We start from the raw sequence: 8,989 nt of genomic DNA, 5'->3' as shown, positions 1-8,989 counted from the left end.
CCTCTCATTAAAATCCTGGATTTCATGCCATTTCTCATGAAACAAGGGTTTATATAAGAAAGCAGTGTATCATCAATATTTTTGTAAATGTGCCCCTGGATGTCGAACCAAGATCATTTAGTGAGCATCAAAGTATCTCTGGAACATTGTTTGTGGTGTGAGCAAAGTTCAAGGGATATATATACTTTAACTTTACTTGGCTACAAATAGTAACAGTAATAAACTTATTTAAGTAAACCTACTTTACTTATGGTTTTTGAATGTTTTTCTCGTTTAAAATAGGTTAATTTATTAATTTACATCTCAAATGTTGTCCCCCTTGAAGTTTTTCCCCTGCAAACCTCCCATCCCATCCCCTTCTCCTTTGCTTCTTTAAGAATGCTCTTTGACCCAGCCTGCATTCCTCCGTCACCACTCTATCATCCCACTTCTCTGGAGAATCAAGTCTTCACAGGACCAAGGGCCTTCTCCCACATTGATGCCAGTTAAGATAATCCTTTATTACATATGTAACTAGAGCCACAGATCCCTCCATGCATACCTTAACTTGGATTGGTAGTTAAGTCCCTGGGAGCTCTGCGTGGTCCAGTTATATGGCATTATTGTTCTTCCTGTGGTGCTGTAATCCCCTATAGCTCCTTCATCTCTTCCCTTAACTCTTCCATTGGGTTCCCCAGCATCAGTCTGATGGTTGGCTGATTCTCCATCTGTATTAGTCATGTGCTGGCAGACCCCCCCAGGGAACACCTATACCAGGATCCTGTCAGCAAGCACATCTTGGCATCAGCAATAGTGTTGGAGTTTGGTGTCTGCAAATGGGATGGATCCTTAGCTAAGGCGGTTTCTAGATGGCCTTTCTTCAGTCACTGCTCCATTTTTGTCCCTGTATATCCTTTAGACAGGGAACATTCTGGGTTAAAAATTTTGAGATGAGTGGGTGGCCCCATCGTTCATCTGGGGGACATGCCAATCTACTGAAGGTGGTATCTAAGGTTCTATATCCCTTTTGTTGGGTATTTCTGCTAATGTCATCCTCATTGGGTCCTGGGAATCTCTTACTTCCCTGTCATCTGCGACTTTCCCCCACTGCTACATATTTCTATTCTATTTCTTTTACCCTGTGCTTCTCTGCTGTTTTTTTCCCCCTAAGTGAGATTGATCCTGTCTTCCCTCCTTTTCCCCCCTCCATATGTGTTCTTTTCTCCCTCCCTCCTTTTTTTTTTTTCCTCCCCCTCTCTCCTCTGAGTGTTATTCCTTTCCCGGTTTTAATCCCTTTTCCTCTCTCAACTCTCTCATTCTCTCTCTAATTCTCTCTCTCTCTCTCTCTCCTTCTATCTCCTGTGATTATTTTGTTCCTCCTTCTAAGTGAGATTGAAGCATCACACTTTGGTCTTCATTCTTCTTAAGCTTCATTTTGTCTGTTAATTGTATCATGGATATTCTGAGCCTTGGGGTAATATCCATTTATCACTGAATACATACCATATGTGTTTTTTTGTGTCTGGATTACCTCATTCCGGATGATATTTTCTAGTCTCATCCATTTGCCTGTAAGATTCATTAAGTCATTGTTTTTAGTAGCTGAGTAGTACTCCATTATGTAAATGTACCAAATTTTCTGTATCCTTTCTTCTATTGAGGGTTATCTAGGTTGCTATGTGTTCTGCATCTACTCACTTTCATCCGTTCTTCATCTAAAGTAAGGAGAATTTTTTTTTCATATTTCCACCAGAATGGTATCTCACAACATGCCTATACTGAAAAAAAGAGGTAGGAAGGAAGGTAATATTATGAGTGGTCACCAAAGTTATATATGTGATGCTGACTTTCCCAAGCAGAATAGTACTCTTTGTTTTACAAGAGAACTGAGAAGAAAATTAAGATTTCTATACTAGCCTTATTGCAGAGTTCCTCCTTCCAACCTAATTCTATTCTCTGAGAATTATAACTCATGGTTGGAGCCCATCTATCCCTGTCTTTGCATAGTCTTTTTCTTACTACAGACTGCTTACAGGACAATCCTTCACCACCCCATCACATTTGGGACTACCACCTATTGGTGTAGCCATGATACACTTAGCCCTTTACCACAGCATCTTTCTTCTTTTCCTCCTAGGCAATATCTGTTCCTTTCTACCACCCACTGGACTTGCTGCAGCACCTCCTACTAGGGATTCCACAGTGACCATATTACTTGATCCTAAGCGAATAACAGCAACAAAAAATAGAACAAAATGGAGACAAGACATAATATCACTACCAAGAAACACATCAAAGATTATAGCTCCACATACTGAGAAACACAAACATGAGTTTCCAAGACAATATGTCTCCACCAGAGCTCAGTTACCTTATTACGGTAAGCCCTTCGAAATTAAACTTACCTGAAACACAGAATAGGAACTGAACACATCAGATTTGTGTATGTTCAAGAACATTAATGAGGATAATAGATAAATTATTTAATGAAGGTTGTGAACACATGAAGAAATAACTGAATAAAATATCAAATACAGTTCAAGACAAGAAATAGAAACAGAACTACTATAGAAAACCCAAACTGAAATAAAACTGAAAAAGTATGATGTCAAACCAAAATCTGAGAAATCAATCTTATTAATACAGTATAAAACATGAAAAAATAGAGCTTCTGTTGTTGAAGACAAGATAGAATAAGTGTATACCTCAGTAAAAGAATATGTTAACTCTAAGACACTACAGGCACAAAACATTTAAAAAATCTGGGAGTCTGCATAAAGAACAAAATATATAAATATCAGAGATGGAGAAGTGAGAAGAAAGCTAGATCAAAATCACAGTAAAATTTTTCACAAAATAAATAATAAAAATTGATAACCTTGAGATGGAGATTCAAATCAAGGTACAAGATTCATACAGAGCTCTAAGTAAACATGACCATAAATAAATTACCTGTGATACATAATTCTAAAAACAGTCAACAGAACAATGAAAGTCTATTAAAATCTTAAGTGGAAAAAGATCAGTCACATATAAAAGTAGACCTAGTAGAATAATATTCAATTTCTGAATTCAAGACAGATAAACCTTCTACAAATTCTAAAGTATTACAGATTCCAGAGCAGAAAATTATACACAGCAAAATTATCCATCCTGTGAATGAAGAAAACATACTAAAATAAAAACAAATGTCTGTCTGTCTATCTATCTATCTATCTATCTATCTATCTATCTATCTATCTATCTATTTATCCATTTATCCATCCATCCATATCTTCAAATAGAAGTAGAAGGAAACTTTCATTTTGAGGAGGTTAATCACACTGAAGAAGGCACAATAAATTAAAAATCACAGAAAAGTAAGTTAAAAGGAGACAAAAACACACACCATAAGAAACAAATATCAGAAGTCAATAAACATTGATCATTAATAAATCTCAATGTTAAAGGTCTCAAAACTCCAATGACAGGATACATATTTGCATATTGAATTAGAAAAATGGACACATTTTTATCTTACCTCCACTAATGTCACCTCACCTCAGAGATAGGTACTACCAATAGAAGAACAGTATCTAAAGATACTAATACGTAACATGTAAAGAACTGAAATTTGAACAATGGAACAACCCAATTACAAACAAGAAATAACTAGCCAAAAAAATCTAAAAAGATGAAATAGAAATGGATGAAAAACCCTTGAAGAAATGTTCAACATTACTAGTCATCTCTGCAATGCAAATCAAAACAACTTTGACATTTCATCTTATACAGTTAAGTATGTCCATGCTCAGTAAAGCAAATCATTAGATGATTATAAAATGATTTAAGGAAAAGAAACCCCAATTGCTGGTGGGAAACCAAAACTGTTAGAGAAGTCATTGCCTGAATGACAACATTCACACAATCCTCCCTGTCCTCTGACTTTTACAATTTTTCCACTCTCTAGTGAGAATATTCTGTGAGCCTTGCAGAGAAAAAAATGATTCCTTTGTCCCATATAATGTTGCGCATTCAGTTTCTTATTCTAATCATTTCAGTAGTAATGCTTCTGTGTGTTCACTACTTACTGCAATAAAAAGCTTCTCTTCACTGAATGTTGGAGAAGCACAAACATATATAAATATGTATTTTTATATGTATGTATACTTGTGTGTATGTATATATTTTGTATGTAGGAGTGAGAACACACAGAGTCAGAGACAAAGACAGACAGAGACAGAGACAGAAGATTAAAAACATGGAAACTTAAAAAGGTTAATAAATTCTTATTGGGGCCTAGATTTATCTAAATATGTTTTTGTTTTGTTTTGTCTTGTTTTTATATAAGGCAACATAAAAATGTATCCTTAGAAGAAGTGCTCTTATCCAAAGAGTAAAGTTGATTAACCCTTAAATGATCTTTCTAGTATTTCTTTTGTGTATATTTGCTTCAAAGTCAATAACATGTGCTACAGTGTAGGCTGGATAAGACAGTTGAAATTGTTTTTTACCAAATACCCTAGATTATACCCTGTATCACTGTCAAGGGTAACCAAATGGAGAAAATTTTTCATTTCAAAATTGATTTCTGTGTCCTATAGTCAAAATATGTCTTGTCTATATCAATAAAGCATTATTATCTAGTTATAAAACTTACAGTATCAATGGAAAATATTTGTATTGGTTTATTTCTTCTGCAACCTATTGAGTTAGTACATAGTATGGAGGAAAAGTCACTAGTTAAGCTTCTTCTAAAAAATGTAGATGACTGCATTTAAAGAGACTCAAAATGAATGATTTGGATTTTTAAAAAGGTAAATGACACACAGTGGTGGGAAAACCCCACCCATCCAAGCTATTTATATCTTTCTTTAATCTTCTTGGAATTAAAATGATGGAGCAGCTTACAGAGATTAGGTACAGAAAAAAAACCCCTCTATTCTGTGCTTGTTCATACTGAGAAAAAGTAGAAACTCAACGAGAGACACAATTCACTGTCAGTCTTTCCCAGTTCAGTGTTTTCAGTTCCCTCTGTGCAGGATCCTGTCTGCCTCCAGGGATCAAGGATAAGTTAAGAAGAGTCTCCCCAATTTGTCTAACATTAACTTATGTCACACTGGGAAGAGACTTGTAATTGCCTTCTCTAAATATCACTTTTGGGGGAGAGTGTTCAGAAAATGTATGGCTCCTTGAATATGACACATTGCTACAACAAGTGAACTAATAAGTAGGTCTAAGGGGAGGGAAGGTCACAGAATTCATAGGCCTGTATCCCAGGCACTTGGGGCCTGACTACAACTAACAACCTGATCACATAGCCAGGCACTGAGATCAGCCTCCTAGCAAGTAAAAGAGTTCAGTGAGTATAATTGATTGCCACTAGCAGAAACCTTTAACTCACTAATGGCAAAGGGCAGAAACCTGTGACTCACTAATAGCAAAGATGTGGGGAGAAACATCTATCTATCTATCTATCTAAGTATCTAACTATCTATTTATCTATCGGTCTGTCTGTCTGTCTGTCTAGTATGATCTTTGACCATGAAAACTGTTTGAATGAATATTATTGTCTCCATTCCTAACTAGTTGTGTGAGGCATTTGTGACTTTTCTGTTATTGAGTTTGGCCTCTTTGCAAATATCTCATGTCAAAGGCCTGTTGCATTATAATGTCTGAAATGTTTCAAAATTTAAACAAATTGCCTGGTAACTACTCATATTTTCATTAACAAATAAAACAATCACTTAGAAGTGCACATATTTTATTGCAGCAAACTCATTTCCACACTGATTAGCAATAGAATTCTGTAAAACTAGATAATATATTCAACTTCATTGCTTGAAAATAATCTATAACTAGCAGATATGAAGAGTGTTGATTCTCTCTCTCTCTCTCTCTCTCTCTCTCTCTCTCTCTCTCTCTCTCTCTCTCTCTCTCACCATTCAGCCAGTTTTAGCAAGCCAAATTAGAGCATTACTTTTTTAAAAAATTGACTGCTTTGACACAAGTTTCAGTATATTCATTTCTAATATAATATTAGTGTAGTAATGTTAGGCTGCAAGCATACCTACTTTCAAAGTAAAGTAAAAGCTTTTGACCATTTCTGGTAGAATTCATTGTAAATGGCATAGTATCTGAAGGCTGGCCTGATCTTCCCTTACAGTATTGGGCTGAGAGCTGGATGCAACACAATGGCAGCCAGTGAAGTGGCTGTAGGAGGGATCTTCTTGTTACAGACTGTGGTTGGGTTTCTGGGCAATTGTTTTCTCTTCCACCATTATCTATTGTTTAACTTCAATGGGTTTAGGCTAAGGTCCAGATACTGGATGGTGATACACTTGAGTATAGCCAACATCTTAATTCTGTTGTGTAAAGGAGTGCCACAGACAATGTTGTCTTTTGGGTTAAAAGACTTCCTCAGGGGTTGGGGATTTAGCTCAGTGGTAGAGCGCTTGCCCTGCAAGCGCAAGGCCCTGGGTTGGTCCCCAGCTCCAAAAAAAAAAAAAAAAAAAAAAAAAAGACTTCCTCAATGACTTTGGATGCAAAGGGACTTACTATCTCCATGAAGTGGGCAGGGGTGTGTCCATAGGCAGCACTAGCTTCCTGAGTGTCTTCCAGGTCATCACTATTAGCCTATTAGAATTCAGATGTGCAGAGTTTAAAGGAAGAAGACAAGAACAAATTGGTTCTTCTGTTTACCTAAGCTGGATTCTGTACATGCTTACCAGTAGCCTTAACCTTGTGTATGTGAGAGGAAAATACAGCAAGAATGACACAGCCAATATAAAAGATATAGGATACTGTGTTACTACTATAGACAAATTCAGAGACATACTGTATGCAGCACTTTTTTCAGTTCCTGATTTTCTTTTTATGGGGCTCATGGTATGGGCCAGCACCATTACGGTTCTCATACTTCATAGGCACAAGCAGAGAATGCAACACATGTCCAGTGCCAAAGTATCCTCTAGATCATCTCCTGAGTCCAAAGCTATCCAAACCATCATTCTCATGGTGAGCATTTTTGTCTTCTTTTACACACTTTCCTGCATCTTTATTGTATGTATGACTCTTTCTAGTAATCACAGATGGCTCCTTGTGAATGTTGGTGTATTAATTTCTGGATGTTTCCCAACTGTCAGCCCCTTACTAATCTTAAGACCTGAGTCTACTGTGTTCAGGGGTTTTTGTTTCATCTCCATGAAAAACGAGCAGGGGTATATTGTCTTAATATGAACATATAATTTGAAAGCTTTTTAAAAATTTATTGTTTTTATAATTACATCATATTTTTGTAAGTGGAGGAGAGCCATCATTTATTAGAGAGGCAAATGACTCATTAAAATAACCCTTTCCATTGTGAATATCTGCATGAAGTACAAGTATAAATATTACATATGTACATGTCTGAGCAGAAGCTTAGTTATGTGGAATTAATTATTCTTCACTCTATATTTACAAATACTTTGTGCAACTTAGAGAAGCGTAAAATGTCTCAAAAACATTAAAGCTACAGTTTTTATGTTTTACAAAGTTGTAAGGGTGATAACATGCGATATGGCCTCTGGGTTTCCGTAGAGGAGGGCCCAGAAGCAGCAGGTCCGCTGCGTCTGAGACACTGCTGGAACCTGAAGGAACCAACCAGATAAACAGTTCTCTGCACCCAAATCCAGTGGGAGGGAGAGCTAAACCTTCAGAGAGGCAGACACGCCTGGGAAACCAGAAGAGAGTGTACTCTGCCCACATCTCTGACGCCAGAGCACAGAAGCTCCCGGAAAGGGTGGCCCAGATCTTCCTGGTTGCTGCGGCCTTGGAGAGCTCATAAGCAACACCCCACGAGCAAACTTGAGCCTCGGGACCACAGGTAAGACCAACTTTTCTGCTGCAAGCGACCTGCCTGGTGAACTCAAGACACCGGCCCACAGGAACAGCTGAAGACCTGTAGATAGGAAAAACTACAGGCCTGAAATCAGAACACTCTGTCCCCATAACTGGGCTGAAAGGAAACAGGAAAACAGGTCCACAGCACTCCTGACACACAGGCTTATAGGACAGTCTAGCCACTGTCAGAAATAGCAGAACAAAGTAACACTAGAGATAATCTGATGGCGAGAGGCAAGCGCAGGAACCCAAGCAACAGAAGCCAAGACTACATGGCATCATCGGAGCCCAATTCTCCCATGAAAGCAAACACGGAATATCCAAACACACAACAAAATTGAAACAGATGGAGCACTACCGAATTCCTTCTATGAAGCCACAATTATTCTTATACCTAAACCACACAAAGACCCAACAAAGAAAGATAACTTCCAAATGTATTTTCTCATTTTTGTGTTGGAATTGATCTCCAGTTAATGAGGTCTTCAGTTTAAGCTTTGTTCTCTTAATGCAAATGTGCAAGAGGTTGGAAAATATTAGACATTTTCTTTGTTGACAGTAGATTCCCCAATCTGAAGATTCAGGGATGGTGGAATCAGGTTGTAGTTCACAAAATGGTATTTAGATATTAGAGAATGTAGTTTACTTGTTTTCTGTCAGTCATTTTGCAGCTTGATTTCTTATAAACACAGGATTGCCCTGCCTTGGAGTGACATTATCCACAACATCATGGATTCTCCCACTTAAATCATCAATCAAGAGAATGCACAAAAGATTGTCCCTTAAGATAATATATTGTAGTCATTTTTCTAGATAATGTTGCCTCATAGAAAGTGGCTCTAGCAAGTGTCAATTTGACATAAAACTAGAAAGGCCAACAGACTCCTAATCAATGTGACACATAAACATGTCACTGTTAAACAAACATTTATATTCCTGTCCAACCCCAAGAAGTCATCACCATATTAACATTGATATAACAATATCAAGCAGTTCAAATTTTCTTAAAAAGCTCAATCTCCTGAAAACATCCAAAATCCCTTTCAAAATTCATATCTCTCTAAAATATTAAAATTATCTATAATATCTAAGAACCTTTATGTAACAACCATAGTCTCTCTAAAACTCCAATTTTCTGTAAAAATTA

This window comes from Rattus rattus, chromosome 2, assembly GCF_011064425.1.
Source record: "Rattus rattus isolate New Zealand chromosome 2, Rrattus_CSIRO_v1, whole genome shotgun sequence".
In the NCBI taxonomy this organism is placed as follows: Eukaryota; Metazoa; Chordata; class Mammalia; order Rodentia; family Muridae; genus Rattus; species Rattus rattus.
This window is presented reverse-complemented; position numbering follows the sequence as displayed.